Raw genomic sequence first — 9,972 nt, forward strand, 5'->3', positions numbered from 1 at the left:
ACTTTAAAACCAGAACTTTCAAAACCATGGTACACGTACAGGTAACCGGTCCATGCCTTAAAGTCAATATCTGATTGAAACACCCTTTGTCTCTAAAGTGGCTTCATTTTTTTAGGTTTTAGGTAATTTCTATTCTGGTGGTTTAGTGGCTGTATTAGCGGTAAACATTAGCTAGACCTCGGTCACTTTTGTGGGCAATGTTGTGGGAAATAATGATAACTGATGAAAGGAATCGGTTAATTGATCAAGTTCCAGCACAGCACCTTATTGAGAAGCAGAGCAAAAGTAAACACATCCACAGCAGCATCCCCATCAGCATGGTTTCCCAGCTCTGTTCCTCTCTCATCTGTCCCCCGCCTCCACAATCCTATACATTCCTAAACTCGGCTCCAGCTTTGCACATGAAGTCCAAACATTGATTCACACACACAGAATACCCAAGTATTGACCTTGAAGGATAAGGGACAGTGGAGCTCTGTAGCAGAGCACCCTATCTGACACGGCCATGGCAGCTAAGCTGCTGAGAGAGCTGTTTACAGGAGCTGGGTCAGAGGTGACGCGCCTTTTCGGAAACCTCAGGCCGTATAAAAAGAATTTGCCATCCACAGCAGTTTCTAATCTATGATTTTATAAAGGTTCTACATATCCACTTTACAGTTATCAATACAATCGATATCTTGATATAGATACTCATTTGTATCAAGATTGATATAAACTGACCCATTCTCATTTGCCCAAATTGGTGCACTGTCAGGGCTCTAGAGTGCGACCAAATTTCTCAGTGGTGTGACTAAAAATAAATAAATAAAATGTGACGTCGCACCAGTGCAACCATCTGTTCAACAGAAAATAACAGTCCTATAAATTCCTGTACAAACCAGATTTATCAATGTCCTTACATGAAACAAACCTAAATTATTTTATTTATGTTATTTCCACAAGACGTCGTTCCTGCGTCTATATGGATATGCCTTGCAGCAGAGTGCCACCCTGACGCTGCGCCGCTCACTTGACCAAAACAATGAGGTTCTCCTGGAGGTTTTAAACACTGCTAACATGGCAACTCCATCCGTAGAAGAAACACCTGCGGCCCTCTTTAGCCGACAAGGCAAACACAAAGCCCATACATTCCCTATGAAGCAGACAGAACAGGGGAACGACTCTCCATGCTAGCTGTGCTAGCGCTAATTGCAAATGCTACAACACTAATGTTACAGAGTGATTTGCAAAGGCACCTGTTAACCTCCTGTATCTGCAACAGGGAAGTAGCAAACCTCTTGGACAACATAACCCAAAGGCTATCAGTGGAAATGGGAGCTCCACAGACATCAAACAGCCAATAATCTATCGGTCTGAGCTCCCCCGTCAAAATCCGTTTCCCAGGTGCACAGTTCCAAACCACACGATGCTCCGTTCTGCTGCAGTACGCAGTATATAGTGAAAGTAACCAGTTTGTCTGCTTCCTGTGCTAATCTGTTAAGGCATTAAAACCTAATTTAGCTAATAACACCACAGGTTATGGTGGAGCTGGACCGAAGCTGACTAATGGAGCAAATAAAAAAAAGTAGGACTCTATAGCAGCCTACTCTGATGCAGCTGATGACTAAAGATAATATTCAGCAAAAGTACAAGAAAGACAGAAGTTATGTAGGGCTGCGACTGAATACATTTACATGAACCAGATATTTGTTTACACTGTAAACATATGCTTTTTATGAGCCAGATCCATGTTTGTTTTTAAAACAAAAATGTTTGGAGAAACAAAAAGTTTGGAATGACCCTCCCTCTGCCATAACTTTAAAATATATCAACAGCAAATAGAAAGGAACATTTTGGCACACACTGGCTCAGTAAAGATAAGCAATTATAACCAAATGAAAAAGTGTTATCTGGTCTACAGTTTTGCTATATATATATATATATATATATATATATATATATATATATATATATATATATATATATAAAAACCAGGGATATATATATATATATATCCCTGACAAAGTTTGCTTCCCCTATATCAAGAGCACATCTTCAGGTGGAGGAGCAGATTATTTTTTTTTTTATAGTTTGTAATCCTTTTTATGTTTTAAAGTTGACATTTCACCTGAGTGAAGAACTTTAAGCACTTTCACCAAGTTCTTGTGGAATTGTTTCTAATAAAGACGTTAACGTTGACCAGATTGTTATCAATATTGTCTATATAGACAGAGCTTTAAACATAAGCTAACACTGTTAGCTTCTTGGACACAAACAGCCTGATGACGGGGTTTTCTGGTTCTGAGCTCCCCTTTTGAGGTTCACTTTTCAGGTGTGCAGTTTCGAACCCCGCAATTCTCCATTCTGCTGCGGAACAAATCAACGTTAATCAGCTGATGACTCCGTCAGCTAATAAACAGCGGAGCAACGAAACAACCCAGTACGCCCCCTCCAGTACTCCGTTTAGTTTTAAAGGCAATGAAGGCTAAGGTGGCTAATAGTAACATAGGTTGCTGATAATTACAGCAGGAAACCTTCATGCTGCTGGTGTTAATCAATAAATAAAATGTAATGCAAAATGACCAGCAAGATAGAAATTGTACAGGGCTGCTGCCAAGTACATTTGCAATGTAAAAATAGTCCCACTCATATTTAAGATCATTAAATGAATTATCCCGCCATTAAGTCATGAATTAATTGTAATTATACCTGTTTTGGAAAGCTGTGTTTAGTTTCGGTTCTGAATAAATACAAAACCAAGGTTCTGAGTTGATGCAGTTAAACTCTAAACAGGATGCTGTTTACACTATAAAAAATGTTTTGTATTCGCTACATCCATGCTTCTTTTGAAACACATTTTTTAGTATTGACTGATTCTTTCTTTGTCCCTCAGTTGTAAAATTTGTTTCTATCATCAGTAAATTGACAAGCAAATATAAACACACACTGGCACATTTAAGATGAGCAATTATAATAAAATGAAAATTATTGCACACGGGAATCAAAGATACATACTACTATGAAGGATATTAACACTTACACTGTCTATCCAAGTGATTATATTGTCTGTTGTCTAGCCAAACAGGGAAGGGACACTTAAATGATACATTTCTGTAAACCAGGGTTGAAATGTCCCTTATTTCATGGTTTTACCCCGATAGAGCATGATAAACTTAAGTTTTTCATATTGTAATGAATCATACATTTTGCTTTTAACCAGAAAGAATCAAAGATGGTATCATGGTATAACCCTAGTCCACACACATTTTAGCCATTTCCTTTTTCTCTTTGCATTTAAAGTGGTCTGTAACATCTTATACTTATCTCATGCTAGCAGTTATTGTCTATCCTCCTGGACATCTAAACCCTTACTGAGTTAGCTCTATTTTGACAAATGAATGATAAAAGGGGCTTGCAGGTTAAACATAAAATTCAACTTTAGACTTCCAAAAGGCTGCCAACATTTGCAAACCCAGCATACTTTATGACACACAAAGGGTTAAAGCTTAAAATGATTAAACAGAAAATGTTGCTATACTTTGCTCTGCCTTCCTGTCATGTAATGAAGTCTCACTCCCTGGTTATTAGCCCACATACCTCCATAGTAATAACTTGTTACAACTTCTTACATCGTCCATCGCCTGGCTTAATTTCTTTAAACCTTTCACTTACCTTTGAATATGTTTTCATCAGTAACAACTTCCACACCAAAGAGAGCTTTTTTTTTTCTGAAAGCACAACTTGTTAGCCCTTCAGTCTGATGCAATCACTGAACAGAACAATTTTGTATTATTGAGTTTTCACCTAAAACCATCTGGTTTTGGTCAACGGCTTAGTTCTTTGTACATCTAATACTTAAACCGTAGTAAATTAGTGATGATGTATAGGCTGAGCGTTACGGAGGCTCCTTGGAAGTTTCACGCCTCATGTCTGCAAATGGAGTTGTGCCTCTGGTGAGGATTATTGGAGTCCCTAATGCTGAGAAATACATTTAGATGTGAACATATGTAACGTCTTCAGGGTTATGTCATTTATAGAGCTATCTACTACATAAGGTTCTGCTGATAGTTGCCTGTGCGGAGCCCTGATTTCAACAATTTTGGGTTTGCGTGGGAGCAACAAAAGGCTTTTAATCAGTCACAGAAGATGTGCAGCTTGCTCTCAGAGGTGTTTGGAGCAACCTACATGCCAGGTTCCTTCAAAAATGGCTTACAAGTGTTCATAGACAAAATCATGTTAAAGGAAACTATGATCAGAACAAAGAAATATTTCATTGGATTCAATTATTTTATATTCATTGTAATTATATTTTTAATTTCTAAATAAAACGGCAACAAAATGTACTTCTACAAAAAGTATTCTTACATTCCAGCATTTTCTCACACTTGCTCAAAGTTGATCTTGGTGTGGAAAGTGCAGTAGCAGACCGCAAGGCTGTAGAGTCAACAGTCTACTGGTGATTGAAGGCATTTGGGACTTTTAATGGCTGCAGCTAAGGCGGTGGTTGCCCCTGTAGTATAACTGCCCTGCCGCATTACTCCGTAAAGCCTCCCCCCCACCCCCCCTCCCCAAGTCTTTATGATCCATACTGTCCTCGTAAGAGTGATATAAACACTTGACGTGCCGTGCCTTTATTGAACCCAGCTCTTAAATTAGCTGTGAAATGAGGCGGCAATTATCAGAACAAGAGCTGGGATCATTGAAGTCAAGAAAACTAGTGGAAATCGTTTGTTCTGGCGCACTCTGCAAGCTTTTACATGGAGCAGGACTTTATTTTTCTAACACAGGAGGCGTTAACTTTGCCCCGTCAGAGGTGTCTTACGGGCACTAATTCTAATAATCAGTCTTTGTTGACATTCTGGCTGTCAGTCTTTTACAATAACACAGTAGAACGATAATAAAATAACATTTGAGTGTTTCACACTTAGCGCATAATTAAGCATTTTAAAGTATTGCATTAGCTTGCTCTGTTGATGGACATTACATTTAAAATAATCTGAAACAAGAACAAAGATAATAGGGTATTATTGCAACTGTTATTGTCATTGTGAGATGTTCTAATATCTAATAGATTTTCTAATTTTATTTAATTTCCCTTTGGGATTAATGAAGTAGTTTTGAAATGAATTGAACAGTGCAGCCCTTTGATTCACTACACAATGTAGCTTCTTATCTTTGGCAAATCCAAACGGATGACAACATTTCCACGTCCATGTTGCAAAAAGTCTGCTGAAAGTCTTGCTCTCTGTTTAAAGCAGCAGCCTCAATGAACAGCAGACATGCAGATATAGAAAATGGTACGCATTTAGTGCTTTCTCAGACCTAATTTTAAACACCTCACAAAAGGTATAGTCAGTTGTCTTCACTCAGCACCAACATCCACTCTGAAGAGCAGTGCTGTTATTGCAATGTGGTCATTGTTAAGTGCATTCACGTTCATTCGGAAAAACATAATTTTTAAAGTTTTTTTTGACATGCCTGTCATCTGCAAATTGTCCCTATTCCAGTCACTTTCAGAACGCTACGTTTGCCATGGGGCGGAGAATGGAGAGGAAAAGACGGGCTGCAAGCTGAAAGTCACAAAATGATGGATTATAGGCAGTCTCTTGCTCTAATAAAGAGTTTAAAGAACAAGCAGGACCGAGCTGTTTAGAGTCATTAATCTGTGAAGTGGAAGTCAGGATTCTCTAAGGAGTCAAAAAAACAATAAAAACACCTTAAGATGCCGCAATGTTATAAGGAGTGGTACCGAGATATGATTCTAGTTGGACTCAAAAAGGTTTAAAAGGTTTTAACTTCAACTTATTTGTTTCTATCCAGTAACAAAGGGTTTCTGTTTGGTTATATTTTATAAATATGTCCAAGTTTAATAATGTGTTAGAAAACCACAATTTGTTATTCAGTCAGTATTTAATACAGGGAGCACAATAAACTGTTAAAATATAATGAGCCTCTTAAAATTCATCATATTGTTAAAAAAACAACAACAAAAAAACCCTACATGTTATGGAAAGCAAACCCTCCCTGATACAAGGTAAGTAAACTAGGCTTTTTAAGAGAAATCGCAGTTGATGCATAAGATTGATCAACTTTAGGTCAACTCAGTAATCGAAAACTGCATCCCCGTTTGAAACAAATGTTTTATGTTTACCAGAAACTTTAGTGTTTGCGTTTGGAGCATTGGGAGTTCAGCAGTTAAATGAACTGCAGGCTCGGTTAGGCACATGCTGCTGCTGAGGGCAAACTCAACGTTGCCCACATCAAGTTTTCACTTTAGTATCTACTTTTCGTGTGCATAACAGCAGACAGCAAAATGGAAAAAGGTCATTGAACACTATCCTCTTTGTCTGCCTCTCTTCTGCCCAGTCTGGATTATTTATGAGCAGGGTGATGATCGCCGCACTGGACTGCAGTCGGGATGACTTGGCTCTGGTAAATTGCTGCCACACTTCCTCACACACCCAAAAGCTTCAGAAGTTAATCGTTCAACCTGTCACAGCCAGCTCAGCTTCACAGCACCCGCTCTGGCAGATTTAGAAATGTAACTTTACTTGGCCGTGTAATATTGCTCTGTCTGTTCTTTGGAGAAAAAAAAAGCAGCTGGGTTTCGAAAGGTGTATAAAAAACAAACAAACCATGAGATGAAAAAGTCTGAGATGGTACCAGGAGTGGCTCGTCATCAATATGTTGGACGATGACTTTCTGGGCAGTATGAACGGCAGAGCACGGACAAAGCAGAGCTCGCTGATTAAGATTAGTCGTCTGTTGGCTAACCTCTCAATCCAGCTGCCACAGTTTCAAATAAAAAAGACCGACTTGAGTTGATGGCTTGTGGAAGCAATCCAAGTCGCTCTGTAGACTTTTCCATTTAATTCAGTTTAATCCTCAGCATGTTTCTACGTAGCCTCGCTTAAGTATTCATCACCTTTGGAATGTTTGTGCATTTTGTCACGTTACAGCCACAATCTCCAATCTGTTTTATTGATCTTTTATTTATAGATAAACAGAGCTGTGCGTATTTGTGAACTGGAAAGAAAGGGATCCTGGAAGGGGAGGTCTTACCACAATTGTAATCGGATGTAGATCCGGACTGTCACTAGGCGTCGTAGCGTTAGTTGAACTTTGAGGGTTGTAGTGCTGCAGATAGGTGAACCGCCGCCCCATCCTTAAGCAGGTTTTCCCCCGTATTCAACTCCATCCATCACCCATTGAAGAAAAGCATCGCTGATGATGATAGATTAATGATGATGCCATCAGCGTGTCTCATGATGAGGATCGTGAGTTTCAGGGGGGATATGATTGAAATCATAAAGGTCAAACAGGACTGCTTCTGTTTGTTTTTCCTCAATTACTTTTATTCTTGCTAGGCTTGATTGGTGAGCTGACAGTCGTCCTTTCAAAATCTTGTCCGCAGCTCCTCCAGTTACCACAGACTTGCTTAGTGGCTTCTTGGATTCATCCTCCTGTAGCCCCGGCCCGTCAGCCCTGAACGTGTAGCCGTGTCTTGGTGGCGGCGCGGTCCTGCCACGCTCTTCTCAGGTTCAGATCTTGGACTGAACAGCGCTCTGTACATATAACTGCAAAACGCCACATTTCAGAGTTTTAGTCCTAAAAGATGGAATCCTTCTCCTTCTACTTCACAAACTATACATAGTTGTGTGTTCTGCGACATAAAATCACAATAAAATAAATGGCTTTTAAATTGTGAAGTGACAAAATGTGAACCAGTTGAAGAGTTCTGAGACTTCAAGGTTATTTATCGCTGTAAGATAGGGTGCCGGGCTTATTCCAGGTTATTATACTGTACCAGCCACTTATAAAGCAAACAGCGAACAAATCCATCACTTTTCAGATCACTGATTAGTTTAGGAAATCCTTGCAGTTACCTGCATGAGAACAAGAGTTTGATTAAAAAGTCCAAATTACCGCTGGCTGAATTGGTCTGTCTTCTTTTGCCTCTTCCTTACAGACCTGTCTACAGGAACTGAGGAAGCAGTTTCCAGATAGCCACAGAGTGAAGCGATTAACGGGCATGAGGCTGGAAGCTCTGGAAAGGTAAGCATTGGGGGAGCTGAAGCTGCAAAGAGCGAGGAGGACAAGAAAAGCAGAGCTGGTCCTGTGTGATATATTGGGACGCGAGGGAAGAAAAAGTGTTTGCAGAACCTAAGTGGTGTAACAGTGACTAGGGTGTGTTTATGTACAGTAGCGATGTGTTTATATTGGATCAGCCAGGATTCGTTGTGGAGAAAAAGGGAATGGAGAGCAGAGATGGAGCCCTGAGTGCTCCTGTGGCCCTTTAGCTTGTGTCAGGGATTCCCGGGAAGGAAGCGGTTGGATCCCGCTGTTATTCCAGGGGTCCTTCGAGTCGTTTTTGGTTTCTAGGCTATTCTTCCTTCCTTATTTTGCTGCTCCTCACCGCTGGGCTTTTTTTAACCCCCCTTATTCTCAATTCACTCTATTTTTATACTTTACTGTCTTGTTTTGGTCTCTTTTCTTCAAGAAGGTCTTAGCCCTGTAAATGCTGACCCACTGGCAGCTCAGAGAATGGAGCTGGAGGAAGGAACACCAATGTCGAGCTGCAGCACGGACATTTCAGTTTGTTTATTCCTCAGTGAGGACCACCTCTGCTGCTTTATTGGTTATTTCAGTTTATGTGATAATTGGAGAGAAATTGCCGGTCGGCACTGTCAGATTAAATACACTGCACAGTAGGATCTAATTGGCTGCAGACAGGAGCTACACTTGAATGACACAACTTCAAACAGTACAACGTTCCACACACAACACACACACGGTTCTTAAATAATAAGCAAATCAAAGTGGCTTCGTGAGTGGTTGCCTGGTGCCATCTGAAATCTCCCAAAGTGTGGGCTGAGTAATAAAGTGAATGTGAGGGCAGCATCGGGCTGGAAATGGGGCCGTGCCTTGCTAATGGGAACCAGAGTTGCCGCCGTGTGTCGCAGACTGTGGGCGGGACGGTTCCTGATCGCATTCATGGCTCTGGCTGCCCCAGCCTTAGCGCTACAGTTGACGCGATAGAAAATCTGGTCAAGAATTGCACCTTGGCCTCTGGTTTCTTTACCATATTATTGAGTAAATAATAAAAAGAAAAAATTGCACAATACAAATCTGAAAAAGTGGAATACATCTGTATGGAGACGTTTTTAAAATAAAGCTTTGGAGGTTCTACAACGCATTGTGAGATGTTTGAGAGGCATAAATATTTTTTACAAGGGAAGTGTGATCCATCTCAAGCTTTAGACAAAGTGGAGATTTATAAGTCAACACCCATAAAACGTAGCATTTGGATTTGTTTTAAAGCTAAATCAAGCAGAAATGTTGCATGGCAGCAGTAAAAAAACTGGTTTCATCTGTTCCTATTGTGTTCATGACTGGTGTTAGTGAAATAGGCCTGTCACAATGTGAGCTGTGGGACAAACAGAATGAAATCTGTTCAGCCTGACTTTAATCAGCTGTCTGCCGCGCTGTATACACAAACTTGATTCTCTTGAATTCGTTTCCCTCCGCCTAATTTCGTTCATGTGGGGATCGTGATTGGCTGCAGAGCTTAACTCTGTCTGTTTCTGTTTGTCCATAAAGGTATGACGACGCCAACAAACATTACGATGCCATTCTCCAAGAGGACCCCACCAACACGGTAGGAAGCCCGCCTGCTTAGCGGCTCCGCGATGTGGTCTTGGCTTTCTTGAAGAGCTTTAAATCTGTCTGACTTTGGTGTTAGCGGTAGGAGTTCACCAAGTTGAGGTCTTTGGCCTCTCTGCTCTCAATCACGGTTCTGATCAGCCTATCACGCTCAGGCAACCGGAGACTGATTAGGGTACGGGGCTGGGTCATTGGGAGGTGATTCATGATCTTAGTCAGTGTTAGATATGTTTGGAAGTGAAATGTTAATAAAGGCCGCGCTCTTTGAAGGTGGTGATTTATCAGGCCTTTTAGAGTCCCTGAGTTCATGATCCATCTTCTCTGTCTGTT

The 9,972-nt window shown here is 40.6% G+C and overlaps 1 pseudogene; it reads left to right on the plus strand.

Moving 5' to 3' along the window:
• The window catches only part of LOC118561058, a 12,269-nt pseudogene extending 2,586 nt beyond the window's left edge, over positions 1 to 9,683 (plus strand).
• Positions 9,684 to 9,972: the final 289 nt, after the last annotated feature.

This window comes from Fundulus heteroclitus, unplaced genomic scaffold, assembly GCF_011125445.2.
Source record: "Fundulus heteroclitus isolate FHET01 unplaced genomic scaffold, MU-UCD_Fhet_4.1 scaffold_546, whole genome shotgun sequence".
NCBI classification, from domain to species: domain Eukaryota; kingdom Metazoa; phylum Chordata; class Actinopteri; order Cyprinodontiformes; family Fundulidae; genus Fundulus; species Fundulus heteroclitus.